Here is a 10,386-nt window from a genome sequence, read left to right as displayed (position 1 = left end):
CATTAAGGTGAAGGTTACATATAGAGTTAAGTTAGAATGCAGTTGGAATACAGCGAATTCAGGACAGCAGATGATATTTTAAAATAAGGCACATAAAAAGATGACAATGGGATGTCATACAGTACTGATCTGATACTCTCTGTAATAGTTCTTAATTCTTATTAGTCAACAACTTAAGATTTGTTCCAATTCACGTACTTACACACTACTCTATGCCATTTTTAAGTAGAGTTTTTGCACTGAATATTCCAATTAGAAAAATTGAAAGTCCAGATGATGCACTTTAAAAAAAATGGGGGAATGTTGGAAAATGTGGTAATTTTGGTAATTGACATAGCTGAATGGGCATGGCTAGACTCTGATCCTAAATGTCAAAATAGAACTGGTTGAGGAACGACCACTCCTCGAGAAGACAAAGGACCTTTCTGGAAATTAACATTTGAACTCTCTCTTGTGAAACTAGCACCTCTCACCTAAGCAATCCTAATCTACATTTCTTCCCTTCACCCATCCCTACTTGAAAAATATAATGGTTTAAAAAATATATATGGTTTAATGTGAATAATTATCATACATTATTACACATGTTTGATATCATTTGAAATGTTTCAGTGTGACTGGTACAAAGGTCTCATTCCCAAATAAGTAAAACAAAAGGTAATAAGGTTTTTAAGAGTTTATAGATTACTGGCATACAGAGGAGGTTGTGTCTCTAGACAAATGGTCTCCTACTCCCAAAAGGTGTCAACTCTGAATGTAAATTCCCATTGTTAGCAGATGTTTCCATGTGAAAGAAGTTTCTGGCTATAATGAAATGCAACTAGAGGATCAGGGCGATTCTGTACCTCAGATCAGCCCATGATGTTGAAGGACGTCAAAGACTTCAGCATCATGTATTTCCTAATGTCGGGTTCACATCTCTTCTCTTCATTCCAGAGCATTTGATGTTTTGTATTGATTATCTTTGAACTGATTATGTAATTGGCATGATATATTTACCTGACAATAAATTGTAAACATTTGATTTGATTTGATTCTGACGGACTCATTATTTGCAGTAAAGAGTTAAAAGGAATATTCAAACATTCATTCACATTTAATGATGCATAGATATCATTAAAACCTTTTCACTTATGGAGTCAGATGAAATAACGAAAAAATACATATGAGAAAATGTATTCAAACTATGTCATATTGCTTTAATTGAAACATTGTGTAAATCCATATTTATTTATTTTGTATTAAGGATGTGGGACAAAAACAACCTTAGAAAATAAAAGTTAATTTACACTAACCGCTATTATACTAATTATACTTAAGTGTGCTTTCACGGTATTGTCAGGCACTGCTACTTAACACACATGGATCTCTTGCCCTGTGAAATATGACCTGCTGTGCCCACTCATTTGAAATGGTCTGGACTGAAGTTTTGCTGAACAGGCTTTCTGTAAAGGTTACTGTGTGACTCTCTGAGAAATGAAACTTGATATTAGTGTAATGTGTCATATTTTATCACCTCACATATGAATTAAGAGGCTAATTCCAGAAATGAAAATCTATTACACTAGTGCTTTAAATTCCCTTGGAGCTCTCTACAGTTGAATGTTGAGCCCTAATAAACCGTACATGGCAAGTTACTAACTTTCCACTAATCCATTCAGGATCAGTCCACATTTTAGAAGAACATGGAGGTACAAAACAAATAACTCTATTTCATTTCAGCCATGTCCTTAACTGCCCCTCTTATCTATCTTGTGATGAATAGTTTCTGGATATCATCTTATGGAACACATAAATATTCTCCTCACAAAGACCCTCATTGGTGTGTCTTGCCTATAAAGTATGGGAAGGGTTTTATTCTAAAGGGAAGCAGCTGCTTTGTAAATTATGGGTCTTTCTGCACAATCCATTTATATCCTCCATCTGGGAATGTTGCCAAAGTAGGAGAAGTGGGAAAGTATGGCATGAATGTGTGTGTGTGTATGTGTAGGCCTGTATTTAGAGAGTGGTGGATAGGTGTGAAACATAAACACACTCATTCAGCCATGTGGGTCACAGAGGCAGTTTTGTCTGAACTGCAATACCACCTTGACTGTGGGGAATTCACTAAGAGCTGTTTATTTGCACATTCTGTTCATGTGGTTTTAGCCCTCGATTAACAAAAATAATTGTGCAAAAATTTCTAGCTGAATGCAATTTACTTGGCATGATTATTTTTCTTACAGGAGGACGCAGCACACAATCTGATGGCTTTACTAGGTCTGTGTGATACAGACACCTGAATTGGTTGTGGAAAGTGCGTTTTAATGTACAAAATGCCTACAGATGGTCTTCTCTAACATGTGCATTTAATTCAATTAATTATTCAATGAATTGTTGTTGAAATTAATACAGAAAATATAGGCTACAGAAACCTTGCGGCTGTGCTTAAGCCCCACACCCCTATTGCTTTACACAGACTTATGGTTATGCAGTTCCTTGCACAATACTATGTTATGAGCTCATAACACTTTTACCATAGTGCATGATTTGTAAACCTAATACATTTTGATGTTTGCATCTCATAACCAGCTGCATATGTATGGCATTTTTTGATGCAGAAAACTTGCTCGGTACCTCACCCGGTACAGCAGCCCAGCCGTACAGCATTGGACTCGTGATGCTCGAGCGCTCGGGTACAAGTCCCATGAAACATGAGTCATGATAAAACAACTCAAAGACTTGAAAACTATAAAACTAAAAAGGCATTGTTGCTTCAACATAAGCATTAACTTTTTAGCACCACTCATCAGACATTTCATTTCTGAAGTGCCACGATCTGTACAACAACTAACAAAATAAGATTGAAAAGATTGCCAGATTCACTGTTTTGGATAAAACTGAACTATCATGCAAAATATCATGCAAAAGTGCCACAACTGTTTACAAATGCCACACTTCATCAACTTCCACTCTGGGGTCCATTTTCCGTTTTTAAATAGTGAAGCCAAATGAGTTTTATGACATTTGGTAACTGATAAACTCACTTTTGTTTCCAGTGGCTGAAATTTTGTCAGTCGAAAGTAGTCGATCTCCGAATGCAAAGTAATGAACTGGCTCGATATGAAGAAATGTCATGAACGACAACGACAACGAAAGCATGATAATTTAGATACAAAATTATCCGTGAATTTATATGGAAACAAGCTTTAGGAGCTTTCCATTTTTACTCTCCTCATGTTACGTTGCATTCGGAGATCGACTACTTTTGACTGACAAAATTCCAGCCACCGGAAACACTAACTGATAAAGTGAGTCGTACAAAACCTTTCTTTTTAGTAAACTTTGTGTACACAAACAATGTAGTCAATGCTCGAGTTCATGTGTAGAGCCCCTGGTGATACTTCGAGCACAGTTTTATATTGTGTCGAGCCTTCTTAGTGTTTTAAAAATAGCGATTTTGATGCTATCATAGATGTGCCCCCATGCACTCCCATTCAAAAGGCATTTTGACCTAAAACAAAAATACGGTCAATCTTAAAAGTGGCGTTTCCATTCTAATTATGCTTTTACACGAAAGTTTGACTCAGGTAGATTAACAAAACGAGCCTAGGTTCAATTTTGGCAAGAGATACCCTTTACTAAGACATAATCAACAGATTAATCGATTATCAAAATGATCAAAAAGGTTTTTTCAACCTTTGCTCTTAGTAAAAACTACGTTTTGCTACTTTCGACTTGCTGATCTCTGGCCCATCCTGGCTCCGGTTTCAGCTGCCGCTGTGTGTTCAGCTCCTCCAGCATCCACGCAGAACGGAGCAGAGGATGTAAACTGTAGTTCATGGTCCACTTCTCTTTCTGTAGGTGATCAGGAAGATCTCTGCAGTTCCTGTGTCTCTCCTGTTCACCCTATACAAATGATCATAACCGTTTATCTACACTAATCCTAACAATACAATCCAAGCCATGTCTGCTGTGATTCAGATAAGTGTAATGTCACTGGCCACCTGTTCAGTGTAACCAAGGATGGCGCTTAATGTCGTCTAAACTGGGACGATCTCCTGCCGCGTCACTGAGACACCAGCTAATCAACTGACGGCACTCTGTTACACACAACACAGTCTTCAGGAACACAAAAGAACAAAATTATCATGGGTTTCTACTTCTGAATGTTTGCTATCTCTTGCCTATGGACAGTTCTCTAGGGAAGAGCAGTCGGCTTTTGAAGGAGACCCTCCGTGCGGCTCTGAAGGGAAAGCACAAGATGTTGTAGAGCGTCACCCCCACTGACCAAACAGTAGCCGGTCCTGCATGATAGCAGTGCTGATCAAACCACTCAGGAGGAGCGTATTCAAGAGTACCTGAGAGACCCAAGAAGAACGAAACATCCACTGAAAAGGTTCCAGTCCAAACAATTTCTCTTTGTTTGATCATCAAAAGTTCACAAACTTCCACAGAGCATTTCCTGCTGTAACGCAAAACTAACCTGCATAGTATATGTAGGCCGGGTCCTTTAGCAGGTCTCCACAACCAAAGTCCAGCAGCTTGATGTCATGGGACGCTGTGGAAATCAGCAGGTTCTCTGGCTTGGTGTCCCGGTGCAGGACTCCGCGGCTTTCGCAGTGTTTCAGCGCAGTGATCAGCTGCACCAGCACTTTCTTGGCCAAACTCTCATCCACACAGCCATTCTCCTCGCAGAAACTCTGCAGATCTTGGCAGGGAACTGGCCGTTCCAGGATAATGCTGTAGCGACTGCGACGTTCAATCCACTTCACAAGCTGCAGGACGTTGGGGCAGGCAGGAGCTGAATTGACCCGGGTCATCAATGCCACCTCCAGCGGCAGCAGACCCTGACCTTCCTGCAGGGACAAATGCTCCATTATATCCAGGGGTGAACGAAACAGATGAAACAGAACAACAGATTCACACTTACAACTTTCAGCCTCTCTTGGGTCCTGTCTTTAGAGACGTACTTGATGGCAACCTGTAGATGGGTAGACGGATAAACCACAGTAAATCACACCTGCCTAATTGTGACAGATGACATTTACTGATATCAACATTTCTAAAGGCTGTCTGAACAGAGGAGGGAAGAAAATGTCTTACTGGCAGTCTGTCAGACCTGCGGATCCCAGCATACACAGAGCCGAATCTGTCTCGTCCCAGCAATGGACCCTTCACATATACTTCTGTTACATATACGATCACAAGAAATGTCTTTAAGACATTTTTATGTCAATAACACTGTTTAAGAATTTACTCTGTTAAATTAGTTGTATTTTCTGTGTTAAGAAATATTGGGTACGAACTGTGTTTTATAAAGCAATTAATTCATGGTTTTACTAAAAATACCAGATGTTATTTCCATTAAAGGGATATTTCACCGCTGGAAAGATGAATGTGTATTTAAATTGGGTCATTTATGTAGTAGAAATGTGAAATTATTTTAGAAGTTGGTGCCTTCTACACTGAGAAAAGCCAGAAAATGTATTTTTGGCTCATGTGGATAAAAGACAACAACTCCCAGAATGCACTTGCTTCGCTGCCCTACGAGGCCACTCCCAAGCCACGCCTACCGGTTATAGAGGGCAGTATCGGAAGAAATGATACAACTAGGCTACTAGTTGACTCGAAACTGAAAAGACGTCATTTTATCGTGAGATCCCACCCTCTATGGGTGGGTTGAAAACATGCGGAACTAGCTCCTACTGCTGGCTGTAGTCTCTCGCCTCTGGCCAAAAAAAGCCTCAGAATGCGCAAAATGACGATTTTTGTGTCATCGGAGTTTTATTTCCAGACACACAATACAGAAATCTCTCTTCTCAGGGGGACATGAGGGAGGGAAGCACGGTCATTCGAAAATACTACCGGGTTTCTACTGATACAAAGCTTAATGCTAATCGGTGAAGTATCCCTTTAATTTAATTAATTTAAGAGTAACATAAAGTGGATGATGTAAGCTGTGTAATCAGTTTTATACGATCACAAACAAAGAGGTTTAATATATGATATTTACCATCTGAATCTAACCGTGTCATGTCAACAAATGGAAAAGTCAGCCAGATATTTATTATCATGTTAATTATTGTGCCTTAAGCCTCAACAGCAGGGGCGCCTTTTACCCAAAATACCATACTTTTAAACATTAATGAAAACCTGTTGCTTTAATTACCTTGAAAGATATTTGTCTCAAAATATATTCAGTAATTTTAGTGATTCTCATTTTACTTAAATCTACAACATTTTTTAAAAAAACATAAAATTTGCACAGAATAAAATTTGTGCTGCTGCCCGCGATCGTGTCAAGTATCAGCCAAATTTCCACGTGCATCTTGAAAAGTTTTTGTGCCATTTAGTGGTTTAGAGGAAAATAAAATTTAAAGGCGCCTTTTACCCCGGTGCAACTTCAGTCCTGTTGTACCCTATATATATGGCTTGCTTAGTTGGGGTTAAAAAAAACCCACTTAATATTCAGTAATATATAGTTTTGTACTGACACTATTAAACAAAACTTGTATATATGCAAATAATGTCACTATTGTCTTCTGTAGAACTGCTTATTGCTGAATTGAACTTATTTCATAATTCAGGAACTTTACACATTGAACTGAACTGAATCAACATTGCAATGAACTGAGCTGAAACTATATAATAAGACTTGAAAAAGTTGTTTTTTTTAGAGCTGGTTTACAGCAGAATTTAAATTATTCTCATATTTAATGAAGTTTGCATCATTGATTCTGTTATTTTCCTGTTTATTACTGTGAAGCTGCTGTGAAACAATCTGTATTGCATAAAGTGCTATATAAATAAAGGTGAATTGACTAGTTGTCGTATCAAAACTATAAAAAGAAAAAAGTGAGATAACACTAAACATTTAACAATAGCAAGAGTAAATGTCTTAGTTTTTCATCTTTTTAAAACGAGGGAGAGGAATGCTTCCTAAAAAATATTGAAAGAGTATTAAATGGAGAATGGGATAGTCAAGTGGAAATGTAATCAATACTTGAAAATGTCCCACTTCTGTTTCTCGTTCTCTCTTAATTCATTCATCCTCCATTCCTCCCTTCCAGGCTTTCGTCTCCCTGCCGCACACAGCAGATGATGCATTCATTCAAGTCCCGGGGCTCCAGCCACATGATACCTCCTCCCGTCCGTCTATTCCCTCCTCTCTCCATTACTCCATCCCTCTATGGGATAAAACTAGCTAGAGGTAATTGCAGTCACTGTCTAATGGTGACAGGCTTAATCAAGCATGATGGGTTCACCTCTTTTGCTTTGGTTTCCACTCTTCCTCTGTCTTTTTTTCGGGCTCCTCGTGGTTCTCTGGTTGTTGTCGCAGGTCGTCCTGTCAGCTGCCAGATGAAGTGAGCGCTGCAGTTGCATGTGTGGGCAACACCACAGACCCACACTGAGAGCAAATTGGGCAGGATTCCACCATGATGAAGTGACACATAATTCGACATAAAGTTTCCAATCATCTATTATACAGAAGAGGAACGAGAAAATACAATCCTCTCCAGGCTGAGCAGAGAGAGAGTGAGAGGATAGGGTAGAGTATTGGATGTGCAAGTTAATGAAGAAGGTCATTGTCCTTTGGAGCTGTCGGACCGCTGCCAGGATCTGAGAGCCGTAATGAAAACGTGGAGCCGTCAGACTGAAGTATTTCAAAAGCAGCTTCCAATTGCTCATTCAGATAAACAATCGGTCCTTCCTGTGTTATCGACAACACAGACGCCATCTGAAGCCACTGGCCTCTGTCGGCGTAATGCTTTTGGAGAGGAACTTGTTAATGCCAAGCAGCGCTTAAATTTTCTCTAGCATTCATCCACCTGCTCAAATAATGAGACATGTAGCAATGTGATCTGCAACTTGAAACTGTTGCCGTGTCCAACGAGTCCATATGCGACAATTGGACCATTGTCTGGGGAATAAGTGTTATGGAGTGCTTGGAAAGCTGCTGTTGTTAGGAACTGTTGAGGAAATTAAACTGTTGAATGAAGTAGTGGTGTTTCTAATCTACATAAAGCACATGGACAGATAAAGCTCTATGTTTTGCATGTATCACTAATGTGCCAAATGCACACTGCGAGACAGAAGGTTGTTGTCCTGCACACGTTTGAAATATATCGTAGTGCCTGTGACTAGTCGCATGCTGTGAGATCTGGGACTTCTTGTCGCAGACTTGATGCGCGGTCACAGAGAATTTTCACATTATCAAAAGTCTATTGTCAATAGTGTAGCAATGTGTGAAGCACAGCTCTTCTCATCTAAGCTGCTTTTTGTTGGTCAATGCTGCAAATCTGCATTGACAAATTAAACGTATTGCTAAATATTTGTAGGGAATTTTTTGCTTTAACATGAAATTCCTGATTGAGCAGATTCATATTAAAATTTAAAATGCAAAAATTCACAGAAGAATGCTAAATGTGACTGCACCTTTAAAACATGAAAGGACGATGAGTTTCAGCTTTGTGTTTGACTTACATTTACTCTATACAATAGACATCTTCTGACCATTATCCCTATCAAAATTATTTATGTTTCAGACTAATCAAGATTTTCTTCACAATTTTAGTAGTAAGAATACAATGTGCCTTATCTGTTTGTGGGAAGGTTAGTAGTAACAAACTCAGTTCATTATGTGGCTCTGTGGTTCAGTTCCTCTGTAACAGACTCATCCTGAGTATCGAGAGAAACAAGAACATTCTCATATTGCACAGATGGATGGTGCTGTTGTTACGCCACTGCCGAGCTGAAATGAAAGTGGATTTGATGAACAGCTTAGATCAGCATTATATAAGCACAAAATGAGGACTGTCCTGCTTTGCTTAATTAAACAGTATATGTGTGTTTTCTTGAGGGACAGCACTTTGGCAACTGTCCTCGTGCCCATTTGTTTGCATCTATTCATGGTGGGAGGAATTTAGAGTGATCAAAGGCAGGATCAAGACAGAAAAAAACAACAACAAAAAAAAAACATTGCAACATAATGTTGAATTTGTTTAAATATACACTGCTGCGTTTCCCCAAAGCATCATACACCTAAGTAGATTGTAAAAAAATTAAAATAAAATAAAAAAAGAATTATTTTTTCCTATGTTTCCCAAAAGCATCTTAACTTGAGTTGCACTTGAAAATGGAGGTAGATCTACGAGTGCTCTGGAATAAATGTAGAGTGCTGAAGTGCATTGTAAGGAGACAGACTTGTGCAGTCACTTTGCAGGACAACAGTAAAATTACATCTACACTTTATACACATATATCACATTTTACATTTATGGTTTTGTTCTTCCGCTGTTTGCAAATAATATTATTAATAGCATCTATCACCTCACTGTGACTGGACGGGCCCAGTTTCTGAACACTGAACAAGAAGTATTGATTAGTAAATGTAGTAAAAAGTTTTTGCAGAGTAGTTGCAATAAATCTGGACTAGAGAGGAAGTTTTAAGCTCTGCAAGTTTCATAGTACAATAAAGTCGGCACAATAAGATCTATGAAGAAGAGTCAATCTATATAATCCAGGTTGAATTCTCCTTTAAGAAACATGCCATCTCACATACGTGGGAGGTGTTTTACTGTAGCTTCTGCATCTTTAGGTCCTGTCCAGTTCTGTAAATTACCCTCCATCTCTCCTTTCCCCCATGCTGAGATGTTTTTCTTTGAGCAGCGAGGAGATGAGCACGGATTCACATGAACAGAAATAAAGCTGTGGTGAGAGCCCTGCAGCTTATCTGATTGCCCAGAGAAAGAAATTAGTGAGATTAAACAAATCTCTTTGAGCTGATTTGCTGTAACATTTCACCCGGGGAAGAGTTTGTATTTACATACATTATTTCCGTCTAGATCAGATGCTGATTAAGCCATAAAGCCCTTATTTAGACTCAAACCAAACACAGATTTATAAACGCACAGTCCAGACAAACACAGTGTGCTAAATTAAGAGTTATATACAGCCATTGCTGAGTGCTGTAGACTTGAAGTCTTCAACATTTTTCAGGCCAAGGATAGTTGGCAGATAGAGATGGAACAGATACTGTGGAGCGCTGTTAGATATCATAGCCTATAAATTTGAGTTTTTAATTTTAAGTCTTGGCCTACTTATAACAACAACAAGCACAGAGTGCCATATTAATGCCATATCTTTGTACATTTTAACTTTACTTAAGTGCTGTCAATTGATTAAAATAAAACCAATTAATCAAATTTGTTTCTTAAATTCTGGGGATGAAATGACTAATTATACCCATTCAGCACTATAGTATAATTGAAAGCCATCATTTTGAACATTTAATAGGCTTTACAAATACAATAACTTTAATTAATTTAATTAATTCACACAATCCTATGATCAGATTTACTAAACAGGGCAAATTAGCATGAGAGCGCAATTCCGAAAAAGCGC

General features: G+C 38.5%; 1 pseudogene across 1 annotated transcript; it reads right to left on the bottom strand.

Moving 5' to 3' along the window:
- Positions 1–3,990: 3,990 nt before the first annotated feature.
- Positions 3,991–5,133, bottom strand: LOC311067387 (serine/threonine-protein kinase pim-3-like; annotated as a pseudogene). The gene is made up of 4 exons: positions 5,086–5,133; positions 4,913–4,963; positions 4,466–4,838; positions 3,991–4,340 (listed from the first exon to the last, which is right to left on the bottom strand). The product of its transcript is annotated as a serine/threonine-protein kinase pim-3-like (transcript).
- Positions 5,134–10,386: the final 5,253 nt, after the last annotated feature.

The sequence above is a fragment of the Abramis brama genome (assembly GCF_963993115.1).
Source record: "Abramis brama genome assembly, chromosome: 17".
NCBI classification, from domain to species: Eukaryota; Metazoa; Chordata; class Actinopteri; order Cypriniformes; family Leuciscidae; genus Abramis; species Abramis brama.
The sequence above is the reverse complement of the archived record's forward strand: the minus strand, read 5'-3'. Positions and strand labels throughout refer to the sequence as shown.